Raw genomic sequence first — 19987 nt, 5'->3', positions numbered from 1 at the left:
CCACTTGTCTATACACCTAAGAGCTCTTGACCCAAGAACACCAGCCCCCTGCCCAACAAAACAATAAGAAAAACCCTCACTGGCCAAAGGACAACAGCTGTCTCCCTTCACATGCTACCAGCCCCCAGGCCAGAAAGCACACATGGCTATGTGCCATCGCCCCCTAAACAACACAAACGCATGCTTGCTCAAGTCGGGTTTCCATCCAACACATATAGTGAAAGCCGGTTCGGGAGCCAAGAACCACAGCCTCGCAGTCACCTTCAGGGCTGGTGGTCTCCCATCTGGAGAGAATCCCACTTTTCTGCCTATAGGAATCTCAGAAACCGATATACACCCAGGAGCTGTGGAGATGGGAGAAGCCAGCAGGCCAGGCAGCCCCTCCTGGATGGAGAGCCAGGTCTACATCCAGCTGAAGCCTTGGTCCCTGGAGCTGGGGCCTCTCCTCTGGCCCCAACCAGCAGTCTGCACAGAGCTGTGTTTTGTCCAATAAGGGAGAGCTGGTGACCCGGGCGGGGAACTGGGCTTTCCAACACTCTCTGTTTTTGTTTCCATTTAAAAAGGTTAGTGACTTTATTGCATGTGGAAAGAACCAGAGAAACAAGCTCAAAGAAGCTCAGCATGTTTTTGGAGCTGACCAAAAACACAAGGACTTTTGAGTCCTTGGGAGAAGAGGGAACAAGTTTATCCTGCATTCATCACGTGCCAAATACAAGCCTGGGAGTGCCTTCCGTGCCCTTCCCTGGTGGATTCAGCCAGCATCAAGTCAAATTCCATACCACAGGCCATCAGGATGTGAGGAGTCAGAACTACTGGACTCCAGGATCAAACACAAGAGAGCAATGTGGAAAGCACCCTTTCAATCAGGAACTAAAACAAGATACAATGTATTCATCCATCAATATCCTAGCCTCATCAGCATCCCACCAAGAACAGTAGCCATGAACGCTCAAGTCCGTCATATAAAAAGTCATGGTATTTGTATATAGTCTACGTATATCCTCCCATATGCCTTAAATTACTCCTGCGGGTACTGATACTATCTCACACACTGCAAATGCTAAACAAGAGGCTACCTTATAGAAATGGTACTACTGTGTGAGCTATGCTCATCCTCTTGCCTGGACATTTTAAACCATCCCTAGATTACTTATACTGCCTACTGCCTCGTGTACGGTCCATGTTAGGTAAATGGATGCTGTACCATACGTTTCTAGTAGATAAAGACAACAGTGAAGATCTGACCATATTCAATACTGATATAATTGTTTTTTTGGTTTTTTTGTTTGTTTGTTTGTTTTGTTTTTTGTTTTTTCGAGACAGGGTTTCTTGGCTGTCCTGGAGCTCACTCTGTAGACCAGGCTGGCCTCGAACTCAGAAATCCGCCTGCCTCTGCCTCCCAAGTGCTGGGATTAAAGGCGTGCGCCACCACTGCCCGGCACTGATAAAAAATTTTAAAACTATGTTCAATCTGAGCCAGACAGTGGTGGAACATGCCTTTAATTCCAGCACTAGGGAGGCAGAAGCAGGCTAATGTCTTAGTTTGAAGGCAGCCTGGTCTACAGAGTGAATTCCAGGACAGCCAAGGCTACACAGAGAAACCCTGCTTTGAAAAACAAGCAAACAAATATATGTGTGTGTGTGTGTGTGTATGTATGTATGTATGTATGAATACATATGCATATATATATTCAATCTGCTCTTGGCTGAATCTTGAAAGGGTATAGTATATTGTTAAAGTCATTGATGCTAAGAATTTTGAAAGTCTGTAATTTTTTATTCACTACAATAACTACTCAAAATATAGCAAGTTTTATTATGGCATTGTGTTAAGTTGATATAACCCAAGCTCACAACCTTTTTTTTTTTTTTTTTTTTTTTTTTTTTTTGCTAAAACTTATGACTTGAATTAGACTCTTAGGGACACTGGAACACCTATGATTTTTGTGGGCTCTCTGGGCACTGTTGTGGTTTAATTGTAAGCCATCTACACATTTGTGTATCTGAACTCGGTCCCCAGTTGGCAGTGCCGTTTGGAAACACTGTGGAACCTTTAAGAGGCAGAACCTTTCCAGAGAAAGTAGGCTACTGTGGGAGGGCCCTGGGCTCTTATAGGCTGGCTCCACTTCCTGTTCTCTCTCTGCTTCCTGACTGTGGGTGCAGGAGCCCATGCAGCTTCCTGCTCCTGCTGTCCCTCCTTCCTTACTTTCTGCCAAGGTTCCGGGCCGCTCTGGAATCATCCTCTGAACTCTAAGCTGGGTAAACCATTTCTCTTTGAAACTGCTAGTCAAGTATTTTGTCCCAGCAACAATACAGATTACTCACACGATGTTCACAGTCATTCTTCCAGGCATTGAAAAGGTTTTCAATAGTGTAGTAAACTAGACTAGAAGTCATAGGTCAAGCCTGACTGATTGTCATTTTGGGGGGAGAGAGAGGGTCACATTTTCAAATGGTTGAACAACAACAGAGAGACAGAGACAGACAAAGAGACAGAGACAGAATGAGAGAAAGAGTCAGAGTGAGACAGATAGACAGAGACAGTGAAACAGACAGAGAATGTGCTATGATATGGTATGGATGCTGGGATCATCAGAATATCCATAAAGGGTTTTAGTGAGATTTTATTTTTATTTAAGGATATGTGCATGTTTATGTACACAAGTCCCCAAAGAGGTCAGAAGAAGACACCAGATCCCCTGCAACAGCAGTTGTGAACCACCCAATTCGGACGCTGGGAACCAAACACCAATCCTCCCCAAGAGCAGCAAGGGCTTACAGCACCGAGCCACCTCTCCAGCCCCTAAATAAAGTTTTATTGAATTGCACCTATGACCTTTCCTTTATGGACTGCCTGTGGCTTCACTCATGCTCAGAAGGCAGCACTAATTAGGTGCTACAGAGATCCATGTCCTGCAAAGCTCAGATATCAACCTCTGACCCCTTGTAAGGAACACGCTGCTGAACGCCGCCTGACACCATCTGTCAGACTGTCATACGTAGGAGCCAGGCTGCGAACACGGCAAGATAAGGACAACAGAACCTCACAGCTTCTGACAGAGCAAAGGGACCATCATGGCACGCGGAGAGGAGGTGATGTTAAGAGATACAGTGGATGAGAAGCAACTGAACAGTGTGTGGAGGCTGTGCCATGCACAGGCATCCATTGCATTCATTCTGGGGGCATGGAAGTCTCACTTATGAGAATCTGGATCCTGAAAGCTAATCAAGAATATTGCTTTCTAATAAAGTACGAACAGCTTCTGCTTCCTTTAACCCTCTCTCTTCCCCTAGGTTTCCTACTGAGTCTTGCCTCCCACCCCACATCTTTCTAAAGGCCCACCACTGAGTCCAGTGCCTTTTATCTGGGTCTGCAGGGCTGTTCACTATGGTTATTATAATGATTTTCCTATCATCTGCCTCTGCCTATGGCTATATGCCATATGCCTATGCTCTTAGGCAGAAATAACATTTTCCTGTAAGACTATAAGACATACACACACACACACACACACACACACACATATATATATGACATATGCATATATGTCATATATACCTATAAGACAGACCAGAGTTTCATACTTATTAAGGAACATAGTAGCCCCATTCATCTCTACTTTAATTTGAATGTGCCCCTCAAAGGCACATGTACTTTTTCTTTGAAAAGATTTGTTTTTATTATTTTTATGTATGTGTGGATTTATGTACTTGAACACAGGTGCCTAAGGAAGCCAAAGTTGTAGGATTCCTGAGAAGAACTATGGGCAGTTGGGAGTCACCGCATGGGTGCTGAGAACAAACTTGGATCCACTGGAGAAATAGCACATGTTCTTAAACATTTCTCAGCCCATGTGTTAAAAGTCTTAGTCCCTATTTGGTAATGCTATTAGGAGGTGGTAGCACATTTAGGAGGTTGGGCCTAGTGGAAGAAGAAAAAACACATGGGACTTAACCTTCGAAGAATACTGGAATCCGGCTCTCCTCACCTCTCTCTTTGGTTTGGGGGCACTACCAGGTGGATATCTTCCTCTACTGTATGTTCCTGCCATGATGTCTATAACCAAGCAACCAGAGGACCTCTGAAGCCAGGCACCCAAACAAGCGCTTATTCCTTATGTTGATGGACTCAAGTGCTTTGTTACAGTAACAGGAAGCTAAGAAATACAGTGTCTGAGCAAACACTAGGCTAACTCTACTAGGTTTTCTTATGTACAGAGATGACTGGTCCACTTTACAAGACCGGAAACGGATGCTGAACGGATGCTGTCCAAAGCCACACAAGCAGCAGCTGGATCTGGAATCCACTCGTTTTTACAGTGCACGGTGTTGGTCTCTGGTGCACAGTAGGGACTTGGGGAGGGTTAGAAGCATGAATGGATGAATGCACAACATGACCCATGAGGAATCAGTAACATGTGTGAGCATAATCTAAGAAGTTGCCAACGCCTTCCTTCAAGGAACCTCTGTGAACACTGACATAATTTCCTTCTGTGGAATTCAGAAATCCCCACCCTACCATGGGTCTTCCTGGCCTGCTAAGCAAAGGGTGCTGAGTTCCTCTGATCTGGGCCTGAGGAAGGAACAGAATAAGTAAGAAAGGAGTGGGTCACTGCTGAGTCTGCTTCTGGTGCTCTCGTGGGAACTCCAGGAGCTTGCTCTCTATGGGTTATTGAATAGCTTGGGTCAGTATGACCGGGTGACCATGTGACCTGGATCTGACTCCAAAGCAGAACATGAGACCAGAAATAGATAAAGAGCAGCAGCAAATTGCATGCCTTTACTATTGCGCTGACTTCTGAGACTGGGGAAGAACGAAAAACATTCTAGATCCTAACATGGAATACAGAAGGGCTATGGAGATCATCACTATTCTTAAGAAATGGGAAGAAAAAAACATTTAAAAGCGAACCTGGAGAGGTAATTCAGCATTAAAAAGTACTTGCTGCCCTTTCAGGGGACCTGAGTTCAGGTCCCAATACACACACACATTAGGCAACTCACAACTGTCTGTAACTCCAGCTCCAGAGGATCTGACACTGTCTCTGGCCTCTATTGGCACCCACATACACATGCACACACTCACACACAAGCACGTGCAAATAAAAATGAAATAACTTCTCTTTATAATTGTTTTAAAATGTGAAATATTTGCACAGACCCATGTAAGTCAGAAAGAGAGAGAGAGAGAGAAAGAGAGAGAGAGAGAGAGAGAGAGAGAGAGAGAGAGAGAGAGAGAAGAAAAGAAAAGACGAAAGTGCTTCAGCTCAGTTATCACATGAGTTTATTCTGGGGCTGCGAGATGTCTCAGTCAATAAGGTGCTTGCTGAACAAGCAAGAGGTGCTGAGCTCACATCCCCAGCACAGGCACAAAAAGCCTGGCATGATGGCCCACCACAGTGATGTCAGTGCTGGGGGTACTGATGCTGAGGATGCCCGGGAATTGCTGGCCAGCATCACTGAATCAGTGAACTCCCAGACTGAGTGAGAGATACTATGTTTCAGTTAGTTTCTTTTTTCTGTTGTTTTGTTTTGCTGGCCAGCATCACTGAATCAGTGAACTTCCAGTCTGGGTGAGAGATACTATGTTTCAGTTAGTTTCTTTTTTGTGGTTTTTTGTTTGTTTGTTTGTTTGTTTGTTTTCTGGTTTCTGTTTGCTTTTCATAGTCTTGACATAAGGGTCACCTGGGAAGACGAGATTTCAACTGAGACATTACCTCCATCACATCGGCCTGTAGACAAGTCTGTGGGGGTATTTTATTAATTAATGTTTGATGTGTGAGGGCTCATCCTACCATAAGCAGTGCCAATCCTGAGCAGGTAGATCTGGGAAGTATAAGAAAGCAAGCCGGATGATCCAGTAAGCAGCACTCCTCCATGGCTTCTGCTTTGGTTCCTGCCTTTAGGTTCCTGCCCTGAGTTCCTACCCTAACTTCCTTCAATGATAGAACATGAGCCATCAGGGGGTGGGAGCCAAACTCTCCTCCTCAAGTTGCTCTGGATCATGGTGCTTAACAAATCAACAGAAAACAAATAAGGGTACTTTGCCTCAAAAAAATATAAAAGGATACTTGAGGAAGACATTTACCGCCATACTCTAGCCTAAACACACGTACACATACATGCACATACATGGACATACACACACACATGAGATACGTACACAGAAAAAAACATACATAAGTATATAGAAAGAAACAAACAGATCATTAGAGATAGCTGGCATAGTATGTGCAGATGAGGGATGGAGTTTTGCTTTTTTGGTTGTTTATTATTCACTAGCTGGTCTGTCTGCTCCAAGAGTGTCTGTTTTAGAACCAGGTAGAACTCAAAGGTCACCATACGGTACACTAGCTATGTGGAGCCTCTGCTGTCTAAGCTATGGAACAGGATAATGTCTGGCTGACTTTAGAGGACCTGAAGGTAAAGCCAGCACCGGATGTGGGGTTCCATGCATAGTAGTGCCCTCTCCCTCAGGTAGCCACAAAGCCTCTGCACTTGAAGCAGGGTAAAGGCCTGGACTTGCCTGAAGCATCATAAGGGAAGCAGGGATGGATAGATAGATAAGTCTATTCCAGACTTTCCACAGAGGAGACTTCAAACTGTGCCCTACAGGGCTGGGGACATAGCTCAGTAATAGAGTACTTGCCTGGCATGCCTGGTCAGGCCCTAGGTTCAATCCTCAGAACCACCAAGAGAGAAGGAAACAAAGGAGTAAGAACAAACTATGTGCATCAGGGCTCTGCCTGGCACTCACCTGATAACTAGCAACAGTTCTTCATAGCTCCCAGAAGTCCTTACATCCACTGGGGGGATTGGCCCTCGTACCAAACACTGGGTGACTGCAACTTATCAGCTCACATCCAGGATGAGGTAACAGGAGTATAGGGAAGCCAGGATAGGGGTGGCGCTTGGGTTTGCATCCTGGCCAGATGGTCTCCACATCTGATTCTGCAGCCTTTCCTACCCTCAGCCACTTGGCCCTGGGACACTGTGTCACAGCAAACCTAGCGGTGAGCAGAGAGGAGCAGAACTGACCTATGCCACCAGAGGTTCCGGCTGACAGCACTGCCCAGCCCACCAGCATTCTGTCCAGCTAGCACAGAGTCAGGGGGCAAGGGACTGGAGGTCTAATCAAAAGGGCAGCAGGGGGCCACAGGGCCAGCAGCAGAGGGTGGAACCAGAATTTAAAGCATGCAGGGTCAGGGGTCAAACAAGCCATATCAATCAAAGAGTTAAGTCACTTCACAGAAGTGAGCCTTGGAGCCCCGGAGGAGGGAAGGCTTCTATCCTGCTGGTCTGAGATTCACGGGGATAGGAAAGGACAAAATAGGATTGAAGCAACCCTGGTGTGTGCTTGGGGCTGCATGAAGCATTTTACAAAGTCATGGATCTCCGCTATGGGGGATGCTGTGCTATTATGGCATAATTTTACAGGTGGGAAAATTATAGCCCAGTGGTTAAGAACCTTGTTTGAAGCCTGTGGTGTGCTAGGACCTAGGCTGGGACTCAGGCAGCTGCCTCTGGAGAGCTATCTTCTTCTGTTCTCCATATACAGGCTGCTGGTATAGGAGTGGACAGGACTCCATTGTGGAGAGCCAGTCTGTAGCCCAGGGGCAAATGCCTTCTTTGTTTATCTTCCTGGAAAGGACAGGCTGTTGGCGGAACTGTTTCAGGAGTAAAAGCATGTTCGATAACTGTAAATTTGCCACTTGCTGATACCATCAGAAGCTTTCCAAAGAGGCTAGCAGGTAGCTTCCCAGCAACCCCTGCGGCCCGGGGCAGCAGAAATTAATCATCTCTCTCATGATTTCACCTCAAAGAAAATGATCACGAAGTCCAGGCCCACAACCACCCCCGCAGTAGTCCGACACGTGGCTGCATCCCTGCGATAAATCAACAGCGATGCCCAGCTTTCATCAGATGCCTGTAGATAATTCCCCTGCCATTTCCCTGCTGGGACTCAGAGAGCCTTGGCCTAAAGGGTTAACATCTCATTTCCTCTTGTCTTTCAAGCCTTAATCCCCATCCTGAGCTGGGCACATTCCAAGCCCACCTGGAGCAGGTCAAGACCAGCTCCCAGCCCATGACTGGTCCTTCATTTCCCCTGGCAGGAGATTAGATGAGGCACCCATTAATCACTCATTGCCTCTGTCTTCCCTGCTGGCCAGGCCTCGGGCAGTCTGCCAAGGGGCCTGGGAGGGTGCCTGTGAGCTGTCCAGTGCCACCCTTCCGGGGACAAGACACAGAGGCTCAGGCCTGGCTCAGGACTCCATGGACCACACCCAAAAAGAGGGAGAAAACTGCCTGGCTTCCACCTAAGGTATCCTTAAGGCTCCCAGGGACTGACTACAGCATCAGCTTAGCTGAAAGACTAGAGAAAGAAAGAGAAATAAACTGAGTGGCCACTGTCCCAAGAGGAATAATCGCCAGGGGACTAACCCACTGTCTACCCAGTGCTTGTGCTCTTCAGAGGACCTGGGGACACTGGACAGGAAGTGGAAAGAAGATGGGATGCTGGCTGGCTCGTTACCATAGGATGGCTATGTGTTCAATGGCTGGGCTGCAGTGCAGGGTTATGAGTCCTTCAAACAAAACCCTGCGCCTGACGGGGCTGAGATTGCAAGCAGGTTTCTTCTGGAATGTTTAGTGAGTACCCACTTCTGTCAAGCACTGATCAGTCAGGGTAGACAGGAGAGACGGGGAGTGATACTGAGCACCTACTATGTACCAAGGCTTTGCCCATGGGGCCTCAACGCCCCCATTATCCTTCAGGCCTTACTATACCATTGTTAACTTGTGAAGATGGGGGTTTGGGGGGTGAAAGAAGGGCAAATATAAAGAGCTATTAAACGAGAACCTGTCAGCACCAGTCTAGGAAGGAGAGTGGCGGTGGCCAGCCTGGCCAGGCCTACTTGTAACCTCCCAGCTCATATCACAGCCCCGAACAGCTTGAGATTTTCTTAATACTTGTTGAAGCCATGGGCAGAAGGCTGGGCTCAGATGCTTTCAGGTAGGGCGAGAAGGAAGTATTTTGCTTCCAAAAACTTTGTTCAAAGAAACGAAGAAAAGTGGGGGGTTCTTCTAAGATCACAATTCCAATTCCTCACTATTTGTTCCTTAAAGTCTGAGTTAAGGCCTCTGATAGAAGGGGGAGGGGGAGGGGGAGGGGGGAGGGGGAGGGGAGGGGGAGGGGAGGGGGAGGGGGAGGGGAGGGGGAGGGGGAGGGGGAGGGGGAGGGGGAGGGGGAGGGGGAGGGGGAGGGGGAGGAAGAGGAAGAGAACAAGAAAAGCCAAGCATAGTGGTGCTTTGGCAGGCAAACACAGGCATATCCCTGAGAATCAGATGGGCGTCCTATGGCCTCTGTACCTATGTGATATGTTATGTGCACATCTACACACACACACACACACACACACACACACACACACAGAGGGAGAGAGAGAGAGAGAGGGAGAGAGAGAGAGAGAGTGATGATGTGTTATTTGCAAATAGACTCTGTATCTGTCATTAAAGCATCATTCCTGGTTCAAAACGCAGCCTGCAGCTGAGGTCTTCAAAGCTATGATGTGCAGAAGAATCCATTTCTCCCTCATCTGTGTCTGCACATGGATATATTCTCTCTCTCTCTCTCTCTCTCTCTCTCTCTCTCTCTCTCTCTCTCTCTCTCTCCCCTCACCCCCCCCCCCATTGTTTGGCTCCTTTACTTCCCTTCTTTCTCCCTGGGTGGTCATTTATTAGCTACTCTCCTCACAGCCCCTGGAGGGCAGTGATCCAGTCAGTCTTGCTCCTTATAACCCCCAGCACGCAGTAATAGTCCCTGGCACACAACAGATGCTCAGAAGTATTTGCTGAAGACAAATTAAATGGAAGTGAATACCTACCGGAGAGCCGCTGCGATTTCTCGCAGGGAATGATGTGGCGGAGTCAGAATTTCAGGAATATCAATCTGTCAGCATGAAAGAAGATGGGTTAAAATGAAGATGAGCCACCCACAGCTGCAAGTCAGGAGGGAGATTGTTACTGTCATTTGGGCGCGCTTTAAGGTAGGAGCAGGGAAATAATTTGAGATATCATGAAAGAATGTGGAAGGGGCTTTGTGACAAATGAGCCATGCATGTAGGGAATGGAATAAGGATGCTGGGGGTGGGGGGCTTGAACACAGACAACAACCAACAGCCAATGGGGATAAAGGTTAAGTCCTGCAGAGACTTCCGGTAGAGAAGAGCCGCGCTTGGCCTCTGTGGGTAACAGACAAGATCGCTAGGCAAAAACAAAACTTCAAGCCCCGATCTTCCCCCCAAAACAGTGTGGTTTCCCTTACTTCACACCTGGCTAGAGAGACTTCGTGGCTCAGAAGAGTGAGGGTAAGACCAGTCTGGTACCCCACCCTGGGCTGGGCATGGAGATCACAGGAGCCCTTTAGTGAGTCCAATGCAATGACTTGTGTCAGTAGGGGGGACTCCACACATTCTCACCACCCAAACTCATTTTGCAGGCTGGACCTTTGGGAATTCCCTGCCCCAGTCCTGTGGAGGTTTATAGGAAAGTCCCCGGGACTCTCATCTGCTTCCTCACACTCATTTCCAGGGCAGAACTGTGCTTTTCAAAGGAATTCAACTATGGTGCCAACAAAAATCTATCGGAATCAAGTAAGGCTACATCTAAATCACATTTGAAAACTGTTTGCACCTTGGTACACAGAGATTAAGATTCTCTCAGGGCCAGGAACTGCATCACTTCTACCAGCTTTATTTAATTCACTTACTGCCTGCAAAAGGGTGTACCACTATCTGGCAAGGGATACGCTTTTAACAGCACAGAAAACTGCGGGACTGCTCACGATCTCACTAGACCCACAATTCCACGCGATAAGTGGGTACCTCCAAATCCTCTTCCCAAGACACAGCTGAAGCTATTTCTAAGAAAAATGAAACTTCATATCCAGATCTCTCCCACTTCAAGGTGAGCAAAGTGGTCAAAAGCTAACTGTTTAGTCACATTCAAGGCCACGGGTATACGAGCTACACTTGAGGCACAGAAGCAGCAACAGGTCCAGTTAGGCTAGCACTGACACTGGACTGCAATGATTATTCTGACCTGGGCATCGGCGGATTTTCTAAGAAGCCAGAATGATGGAGGCCCCGGGCTGGGGCTCTAGAGGTGCTGACACTCCATCAGCAATCCCAGGCTAAGCGAAAGGGAACAATGCTGGGGTGGCGGGGTACAAGTGCTGTAGGTGCAACTCTGAGCTGAGCATAACTCAGGAGAGCCAGTGGCTGTTCCCCTAACCCAGGTGGCCAGCGCTAGAGTTCAGGATCAGGGATGGAGAATCAAGGCAGAGCAGGCCTCCAGGAAAGGGGAAGAGAAAAGAAAGAGGACGGGAGGGGAAAGGAATGAGAAGAAGAAGAGAAAGGGGGAAGAAGAAAGGAAGAGAAAGGGAAGGGGAAATAGAAGAGGAAGGGAAAGAGGAGAGGAAGGGGAAGTGTGAAAAAACGAGGAAGCAGAAAGGGAAGAAGCAGGTACGACGTCTCGAGCTGCCGCGGGCCCCGACGTACCCACGCGCGCCAGTCTGCGGGGCTGCCCCGGCTCCGGACCGCGCCGGGGCCGAGCTGTGCGATCTGCTCACCTGGGCTAGTCCGGAGCGGCCGACTCCTCAGCCCCGCGTGCTTCCCGAGCGCCGCCGCATGGACGGCCGCCCGCCCCGCACGGGCTCCCGCTGCGCCCCGGTGTGTCGGGTGCGCGGGCGGCCAGCGAGTGCCCAGCGCACGGCTCAGGCGCGGAGTCTGCGGGCCGAGAGCGCGGTCCGCGCGCCCTGCCCTCCCGCGCGGCCTCCCGCTGTCACCTCCAGCCGCCCCTGCCGCCCCCTGGCGGCCGCCTAGGGGAGAGCCGGCCCTGACCCACCCCAGCACCCCAGGGGAAGAGGGACCCCAGGGAACCTGAGGAAGGGACATCCACCAGGAGAGGCAGCAGAGGGGAAGACTGTCTGGACAGAGGCTAGAGGGCAGGAGAGGGGTGATCAGGGAACTTAGAGGGGGCGCAGGCTGTCCAGGACCATCAATGGGAGGGGAAAGGAGAAGACAGTGGAGCGAAGTCTGAAGGTCAGAGGCTGCCTTCATCTTATCCAGCAGTTGGTAGGACAAGGAAACAAGGACATCCTTGAATATTGAGAAATAGCCATTCCAGCTGCAACCACCACGGGGTTGAGGCTAGTCCACAGTGGAGCTTTCCTTTTCTGGCTTCCAGGGTTAGAGGATGTCCCTAAGAGAAACACTCCCTATGACCTAGGACAGCTCAGCACGCTGCCTGATCTAAGGGCCTCAGGCTTGACCACAAGCATACGTGCCTGCTAAGCCAACAAGCCATAGAGCTGGTCCTACTCCCTGGTTCTTGAGTCCAAGCAAGATGCTAAAATGTTTAAATTCAACCCAAGGGCTAAAGCCCGAGAGAAGCAAGAATAGGAAAAACTGCCCCCCACCCCCACCTCTTTTTCAGAGAGGGCAGGTTGACCTTAAACAATTGAAGAGGCCTCTAGGCACAGGAGTCTCTCTCCCTTGATGTGAATGAGCCTGTTTGTTTATGGCTGCCTCAAAAGCCTGCCTGCAGGGGTTGTTTGGAAAGGACAGGTGTACCCTTGTGCTAATGTGGGTGGTGGCAGAATGCAAGCATCCTACTTCAGGGCCAGGCCACATCAGGGGTGGGTGTGGTGTGCTTTGTGGGAGCAGAAAAAAAAAGAGAGAGACAGGAAAGATACCCCACCATTAAAACAATAACAAAGGGAGCTGGGAAACTCAGGGATGAGGCCACAGAGGGAGAGCCGATTTTGAGTGCCTGGCACCTGGATCCAGCTGGGGCTGACTGAGTCCATCTGGTTCAAACAAACAACTTTTGATGAGAGGCACCTAGGGGTGTGTGGCTAGAAGGATCCTGAGCGTCTCCCAGATCCAGTGAATCAAAGAGATCTTGCAAACTCTAACTCAGGTCATCCACTGGAAACCAATAGCCAGGTGGTGGCCTCACACCTGTAATCCCAACACTTCAGTGAAGGAGGCAGGAAGATCAGGGGTCCAGGTCATCCTTAGCTTCATATTCAGTTTGCAGCTAGCCGCAGCTACAAGGAAACTATGTTTCAGACAATATAGTTGAGCCTGGTAGTACAGGCCTATAGTCACAGGTACTAGAGGCTAAATTGAACGTTCCAATCCAACCTGGGTAATTTAGGGAGATCCTACCTCAAAACAAGGAGCATAAACAGGCCTTGGGGGATAGTGGAGGGCAGAGGGCCTGCCTGGCATGAATGAGGCCCTGGGTCCATCCCCTGCACCACCAGAATAAAGAGTTCTTAAAGGGCAGAGTGTATTTAGTAACAGGATAACTTTTGAGAAAATGTTGGACTTAAAGCTAGTGCTGGAGAGATGGTTCAGCAGTTAAAAGCCCTGGCCGCTCTTCCAGAGGCCAGAACTCAGTTCCCAGCACCCACACTGGGCGGGTCACAATCTCCTGTAGCTCCAGCTCCAGGGGATTTGATGCCCTCTGAGCTCTGCACACACACACACAGCAGTCACTCACACAGACATGCACATAAAACTAAATCTTTAAGACAAACTCCAGTCATTAAAGATGAATCATTTAATAAGAGCACTTTATTTATGCTGGAGGGGGTCTTCCCGTTTCATACTGTTTACTGTCAGTCCAGTTACACATCTTGTTATTAACTCATGTATGTAGTACATATGAATGTTTATATGTATGTATGTTTATATATGCATATGTTTATATGTATGTATGCTTATATATGTATGTTTGTTTGCATGCTTACATGTGAATGTTTATGTTTGTATGTATGTTTATATATGCATGTATGTTTGTGTGTATGTATGCTTATATATGTATGTTTGTATGCATGTTTACATATGAATGTTTATATGTTTGCATGTATGTTTATATTTGCATGTATGTTTTTATGTATGCTTATATATGTATGTATATATGCTTGTATGTATATGCATGTATGTCTATTTGTATGCATGTTTGTATATGTATATATGTGTATGTGTGTATATGTATGTATGTTTGTATGTATATTTAGGTTTATGTATGTTTGTATGTATATATGTTTGTATGTATATATGTTTGTATGTATGTTTATGTATATTATATGTTTGTATGTATATATGTTTCTGTATGTATGTATGAGTCAGATGGGGAGGATTTTCATCCCATGTATGAAATAAGCTACTAACCCTCACCCAAAGACTGAGTGAGGTTAGACTGGCAGGTCTTCTGATTACAGTTACAAGCCAGCTTCAGTCACCTAGCCTTAGTGTCTGCCTGGCGTGCCAATGTCATCTATATATAACATACCACCTTCACATAGCTGAAGAGATACGATTCTTACCACCTCTGAAAACAGCCCATGCTTCTGGTTGAAACTCTTCGATTAAAGGCCCCTTCCAATGTTCCATTAAAGGCTCTCCCATGTGGCTAGTACCAATTGGCCCATTGGTCCTAGAGGTGGCCCCTAAAATAGTAGAAAGAAAACATAATCCTCCTGTAATGTGTCAGCTCTGCACATGGAGAAGAACCCCTGAATATACCTGTTTTCCCAAAATAATTTGCCAAAATAATTATGCAACCATGTTGCTTCAGGATGGGATGGAAAAAAAATGTAGTCACCCTGTGGGGGTTGCCATCCTCCTCCTCGAACCTGCCCTCTTCAGAGAGCTACGGGGCTGTGTGTTTGCTCACGCACAGACAGCGATCACATGGGGTGAGGGAGGGCTTCTGAAAAAGTGAAGAGTGCTGTGCTGGGGTCTCAGAATCCGTGGATGGAGCAGGAGCCACAGCTCAGTATGTCCCTGGGGGAAGGAAAACAGCATGGGCTTCTGGCTCCTCCCCTCCCCAAGGAGCCCGAGACTGCCAGAGGGAAGACGGTGGCAGCATAGCCCAGAGTCATTTGGCTGTAAGTCGTAGACAGTTTCTTGAAACCAGACTTCCAAGCTCTGAACACACTCATGGTACTTCAGGAGCTGTGTCCCAGCAGGGAGGGAAACCACTGTGTTAGCTGCTGCTAGCATTTGAAGGCGGACAGAAAGCAGACATGGATCCAAACCCCTCATTTCAACCTCCTTTTGAGTCACGAGACTCCATCACGGTTTCATCATGGTTCCTATAAAGTTCTCTTTGTCGTCTTGCTTGGGAGTTTGTACACACTGTAAAGGGCTTGTGCTCAGAAAATGAGTGACAAGGAGAGACGGTGCAAAAGTTGATCTTGTCAACTTGATGGAATTTAGAATTGCCTAGGAGATACACCATTATGCGTGTGTGAGGGGTTTAATTAAGGTAGGGAACCCCGACCTGGATGACTGCCGGTGGGAGCCACATTCCATTAGCTGGGGCTCTGGGCTAAACATAAAGAAGAGAGCAAACAGTACGCTGCTGGCACAGTGAGCCAAAATAAACCCTTCCTTCTCAAACTTGCTTTGGTCAGTTATCTTGTCAGGAATAATAAAATCAATAACAATAAAGTCTTTTCAAGTGCTAGGAAATGTATCATTTTAAACTGTTTTTTGGGGGTCCAGCAAGATGCTTGCCACCAAGCCTGATGACCTGAGTTTGATCCCCAGGACCCACATGGTGGAAGGTGAGAACGGATTCCAGCAAGCGGTCCTCTGCCTTCCACAAACACTCTATGGTATCATGTGATTTCCCCTAGTATAAATAAAAAGGTGCGATTAAAAATAAACCGTTCATAAAGTGGATCTAAGTATTCAGGATAAATGTTCCTGCTTGTCTCCTCAACTCACTTCTCTTCTTTCCTCATCCTGGAGTCTGGACTAGTAACCTACACACTGAGCCTGTGTCCTTTCCTCTGGCTGGCTGCAACTTGACCCGTAACAAGACTATATGACAGTCCAGAGACTGATTTGTCTGCAGCCACAGTCTTTGAGGTCACAGGAGTCAAGGTATTTAGATGGACTGTCAGGGACTGTCGGAGATCCCCATGAAGTGTCCCAGAGGCTTCAGGCACACCTCAAGTTATCTTGCTCTGCCGGGTCTATTTCCATCTCTCTCTTCCTCTCTCTTGCCCACATCCTGCCGGCAGAGATAGCAAAGTGGCCTCACCTGGTACAGCACAACTTTTGGAATTCCAAGTGTTCAGATTATTTCTCTTTTCTCTCTTTCAGCCAGGAGGTGGCCTCCCATCTGAAGATTCCCTTCATTAAGAGAAGCATCTGAAAGGAATCAGAATGGGACAGGATGAACCGAGTGACCCAAACAAGAGAGGAGAGAAGGAAGGGTCTGTTCTAGAAAGGAAGCCACCTGTGAAAGGCCAGAGGGAGACAGAAGCAGCCTGGTGTGTCCAGGCTCAGAGCGCAAGAGAGAAAAATGAGTGATGTGAGGCAGGGGGTTAGCTGAGATGACTGAGAATAAACACTAGATAAGCACAAAGGCCTTGTTGTATTGAAAGCAACAGAAGCTGAAGACTAGGGCAGGGGAGAGCCTGCTGTCCTGGATGAGAAATTAGAGAGTGGCCCAGCTTGAAGTGGTAGCTGCCAATCAACAAATAGTTTTAAATGACAAAGTTATTCTGTGCTAGCCCATTCCCTGTCAGGAGTGTTCATGAGCACTTCTGAAAGTTGTGTCATTTCCCCACAAATAAAAGGAATCCCAGTTGGGGGGGGGGCTTTGTTGATTTTTTTTAAATATATATTTAAAGTGATGCAAAAAGTAATTCCACAATTCTCTTGTAATGAAAACACTCAAAGAAAAATAAAAGAAATTTATCACTATAAAGGAATGTTGTTCGCCCTCCCAGGCTTCCTGGGAGACTCTCCTAATAAGGGCTTGTCCTTCACACATTGCCTCTTGTATCCCCTGTGGTCAGTACTGCCAACCCCAGAGACACTCAGTGGCTGAGAGCTTCTCCAAGGAAGCAGTTGCTGTGTTTGAAGCTAACCGACTTATATCGCTGGAAATTACTATCACTCTGGCCTCGTTGGCAATTTTCCCTCTTAGCAAACTGGCACTCTGGTTGAAGGTGACATTTAGAAAAACCTTCGAGACACAGCAAAGCCAGTGAGCAGGGTTTTCCTACGCAGCCTATGTAGGAAACCGAGGTGCCACAGCCCAGGAAAGGAAGTGGAGCCTGAGTTGATAATTTTACCTGCCTCACGCACCTTCATCCCACCACTCTCCCAAAGACTGCCTACTGGGGGCCAATGGTGACTCCTCACCAGACTTACTTGACTGCCTCGGTATAAATTTTGTGTGTGCAGCTATGTGTTTGTGTTTACATATATGTCCTTGTACATGTGTGTTCATGTATGCAGAGACCAGGGTTAACCTTGAGGCTGTTCCTCAAGAGCCATCCACCTTGGTTTTGAAATTTTTTATTTTATTTGTGTGTCTTTTGCCTGCACGTATGTCTGTGTACCACATGTGTGCCTGGCACCCACAGAGGCTAAAAGAGGGTGTTAGAGCCTCTGGGGTTGGAGTTGTACACAGATGTGAGGCACTTTGTAAATGCTGAGGGTCAAACCCAAATCCTCTAGAAAGGCGAGCAGAGCTTTAACTGCTGAACCATCTCTTCATCTTGGTTTTTGAGACAGAGTGTCTCATTGAGACTTGGGGCTCACCAATCAGGCGAGACTGGCTGGCCAGCAACCTCCAGGGATATACCTGTCTCTGCCTCCCCAGCACTGAGATTTGAAGTATGAGTCACCACAACTGGCTTTTTGCATGAGCGTTGCAATGGTCTTCATGCAGGCCATTGACAAACTATTTCCCCAGGACCCTCTGCTTCTTTTTATGCTTTAATGTTTCCTGTCTACAGCTCTGACCCTGAAGTGGGGAAGCCATTGTCTGTAAGGAGCAGATTGATGTTAGACAGTGGAGTCCCAAAGCCTATGTCAGCATTAGTCTTGGTTGTCCACTATATAGAACAACACGCACTCTACAGCTGAGGTTGCCTCATCGGCCCGAAGCAAGAAGGGAACTACACCTGTTGAAATGCCACTCACGCATCTTCTGAAGCCCCTTCCAGCTCTCGGATCTACCGCCGGCTCAGAAAATGCAAGAGGGAAATTACATGGCTCACTGTGGCTCCTTCTGGGGAAACATGACATACACAGAGAAGTATGTGGCTTCTTTTTTTAAAAAAAAAAAAAAAAAAAAAAACACTTCAAGCTGCATTTGAAATCACTTCTTTCAGACACCACAATGTGGATGGTTGCCACATAGCCACAATGGCACATCGGGCTGCAGGACAAAGCCCCCAGACCAAGTTCCCATGCCTACTGATTTGGGGAGAGTCACCAGGCTCCTCTTAGAGACTGACCCTGAACAGCTTCCCGTGAATTAGGTGCCAGTCCAAAACCACAGACAGGATCGTGTCCAGGGCCAGCTTCTTGCTATGTCCAGCTTTTCCTATTTAAACTCATGGAATCCTGGTGTTAAGAGAGGATATTTTTCCACTCTTATTCTGCATGTAGTCCAGGCTAGCCTCAAATTCATGGCTACCCATGTAGCTTTCTAATTCTCAAATTTCAAATACCATACACATTAAATCTCCCTTTCTTTCTTTGCAAGTGTGTGTGTGTGTGTGTGTGTGTGTGTTCAAGAAAGGTTTTCTCTGTGCAGCCCTCCCTTGGCTTTCCTGGAAATCTTTCTGTAGATCAAGTTGGCCTCAAACTCAGAGATCTGCCTGCCTTTGCCACGGAGTACTGGGATTAAAAGAGTGTACCACCACCCGGCTAGCCCTGGGTATTTTCAGCCCCATGTGAAGGGGATACTTCACCTAATCAAATTACTTTTCTTCTCTGAGAGTAAAATAAAAGCACCACTAGACCACAGGCACACACACACACACACACACACACACACACACACACACGTTTGTCCTGAGACCCAGCTGGTTAGCACGCACCTGCAGTTTCTGCCTCCCCTTGTGTCTTTCCAGAACGTAGCTTTGTTCCCCAGGCCTCTAGGTGTGATCATGAAGAGTTCTGAGGCCCAAGATGCAATTTTCCTGAAACCTGGAGCCCAGCAGCTGAGCTACACGGGTATCATCTTACCCTGTGTCCCCTTCACAATGAGTGAGACCTGTCCCATCTGTGTTGGTCAGCAAGCTGTTAGCTACCAAGTAGCATGGTCATCTTTCCTGGCAGAAAGCTGCTGTCCCTCTAAGAGACTGTTAACACACCTGCATAGGAACTAGCCAAGGTCACCAGATCACTGTGACTCACTCCCTTGGGCTACCTAGTGTACATTTTGCTTCTTACACTACATCCTTTGCCCAGGATCGTGTGTGTCTGCCACCTCTTCTCTCTGAACACATGCTCTTACAGCCTCCCTTCTTGAACAGTGATGAGCGTGCTAACACTGAGCATCCTTATACTGACTGAGCATGCTCAGGAAGGCACCTGCCCCCACGTGTACCTTCCTGTACGTACAAGCTCTTCAACCAATTCCCACATTAAGAGCAAATAACCTCACTGTTCTTACTTGCCCCGAGTAATAAAATGTTTCCTGGATTGTGGATGCCATTAGACAAAGTAGAGAGCCCTGCATTGTCTGGCAGGTATCAAGTCAGTTGTAGGAGTGGAAGGAGTAGATGCAAAGTTGCCAAGTGGAATAGATAAAAAATAGTTATTGGGGGCGGGGTGGGTAATAATAGCTGGGGTTATTCTGGGCTCTACCCATGTGACATTGAACAGACACTTAACCATGCTGAGCCCCAGAACTCTCTTCTGAAAAGAGGCTTAAGTCTAACTCGCTTCTAACTTGAATCCAGTGGAGACGTGGGAACAGACTCTCATGCTCTCCACCTTCCTGAAGAAGAGCTTTGCTGTGTCCTTGATGTGCTTAGCTAGGTTGCCATTCTTGGGTTGTCACAAGACGTCTCTTAAGGATGGAGAAAAGGTATGAAACCAAGCAGAGAACAAACTGGAGCAAGGATAAGTATGGGGATTAAGATACAAATGTT

General features: G+C 47.6%; 1 protein-coding gene and 2 long non-coding RNA genes across 5 annotated transcripts in view; 2 read left to right on the top strand and 1 right to left on the bottom strand.

The window, feature by feature from the left end:
• The window catches only part of Thsd4 (thrombospondin type 1 domain containing 4), a 562869-nt gene extending 551079 nt beyond the window's left edge, over positions 1-11790 (bottom strand). The window contains exons 1-2 of one of the 3 annotated variants that reach the window (XM_076925454.1): positions 11630-11790; positions 9885-9949 (exon numbers count right to left, since the gene is read on the bottom strand). The gene's annotated coding sequence lies outside the window, so the exon portion shown is untranslated. Of the gene's footprint in view, positions 1-9884; positions 9971-11629 lie in introns of those variants that run through there. The other 2 variants (XM_076925453.1, XM_076925455.1) reach the window with 2 other exon arrangements.
• LOC143438895 (uncharacterized) lies at positions 1925-3276 on the top strand. Its single transcript, XR_013107445.1, has 2 exons — positions 1925-2259; positions 2640-3276. It is a non-coding gene; the product is annotated as an uncharacterized LOC143438895 (long non-coding RNA).
• Positions 9971-16677, top strand: LOC143439295 (uncharacterized). The gene is made up of 3 exons (XR_013107594.1): positions 9971-10046; positions 10499-10965; positions 16188-16677. It is a non-coding gene; the product is annotated as an uncharacterized LOC143439295 (long non-coding RNA).
• Positions 16678-19987: the final 3310 nt, after the last annotated feature.

The sequence above is a fragment of the Arvicanthis niloticus genome, chromosome 26, assembly GCF_011762505.2.
Source record: "Arvicanthis niloticus isolate mArvNil1 chromosome 26, mArvNil1.pat.X, whole genome shotgun sequence".
In the NCBI taxonomy this organism is placed as follows: Eukaryota; Metazoa; Chordata; class Mammalia; order Rodentia; family Muridae; genus Arvicanthis; species Arvicanthis niloticus.
This window is presented reverse-complemented; position numbering and strand designations above follow the sequence as displayed.